Source organism: Rhamphochromis longiceps, linkage group LG15, assembly GCF_057381845.1.
Source record: "Rhamphochromis longiceps isolate RC_006_pf linkage group LG15, R_longiceps_female_GT1.1, whole genome shotgun sequence".
NCBI classification, from domain to species: domain Eukaryota; kingdom Metazoa; phylum Chordata; class Actinopteri; order Cichliformes; family Cichlidae; genus Rhamphochromis; species Rhamphochromis longiceps.
Window position 1 is genome coordinate 15,455,286 of NC_140571.1, and position 1,382 is coordinate 15,456,667.

Sequence of the window (1,382 nt, forward strand, 5' to 3'; positions counted from 1 at the left end):
TTGTTTCACACTAATATTATTTCTGCTCATAAATGTTGCACTTGATAGATTTCTAAGTAGAGCTGGAGTTCAAGAATTTATAATTTATTGTAAGAGCAGTTCTCTAAAATATGCTGCCTTACAAGAAAGCCTCCATCAATATTCCCCACATAGACTTAAATCATATTCAAAACATTTAATTTGCAAGTGGCAGGATGACTTTTACTTCTCCAAAGGTTTATAAATAGACCATCACAGAGCGTGACAGTGAGGGAAGACGCCAACTGTGTATTTCAAAAGGGAAATTATACCAAATGGGATGCTGCCATATGGAAACAATTTAATGTGATCAGTTAAAGTAAAACTTTAAAGATCCGAGCATTGGCTGAAAAACACTTCTTTACACATCGCCGCTGTGTTTACAGTGCTTCAAATTCATGTCTGATATATGTGTTGAATTCTAGGTTTTTGCAATTGGGATGTAGAAAGCAGGAGAAATATTGAAAATAAAATAAAATGTGAACAAATACGATTTCCGACATAAATCTCATAAACCTTAGTAGAAATATGGTTTTGCTCTGGGAAGAGGAAGCTCATTCACTTTAGATTATGTGTAAGAAATTACAGTGGGTACTGCTGGAAATCTAACTCAGCAGGTAAAACTTGCACTGATAGATGTTTTATTAGATTGCTAGAGAAAAAAAGCCCACTGTGTGCGGAAATGGTGGAACAAGAGATATCCTTAGCAGTTCGACAAAAACTGGCACTTAGTGGTTGATCTGTGCTGGGCTTTTGGCAGAATTTGGACAGAGTGACTAAAGGGCGCAATAAGAAATGCTGACTTCTGTGTTGTCAGTGAGTGAATCCCTGGATCTGGAGCTTCCCCAGCTGATGCCCGTAGTACATTTTTAAAGGAAAAGGGGGGGTTGGAATTTGTCGCCCGTGCGGTAAGAACTAGGCTTCTGTCTTTTTTCATCTCTTTTTCACTAGGTCTTACTCTTAGCCTACTTAACCCCAGAAAAATGGAGTTCTAAATCTACATCAATCTCACCTTTCCTTTCAGAGCCACAAGACCTATGTTCCCAAATGTTCCCCAGTGTCTTTGTTAAAGGAATAATTTGACATTTGGGGATGTATTCTTATTTGCTTTTTTTCAGTAGTTGAGAAATCAAGACATTTCAGGTTTGTTTACCTAATAATAAGTTGAGGTCAGGGGTCATTAAAACTGGGAAAATGAGATAACACCATCTGAAAGGTGAGAAAAACACAGTTGCCTGCAATTTAAAAGCATCCAAACACTGTTTAATCTGAACATAAACAAAAATGAAAATCCAACTACATGATGTACATGATGCTATTTTGTGTAGCAAGCCATATGGGAAAAATAAGGGGCTTACACAGGC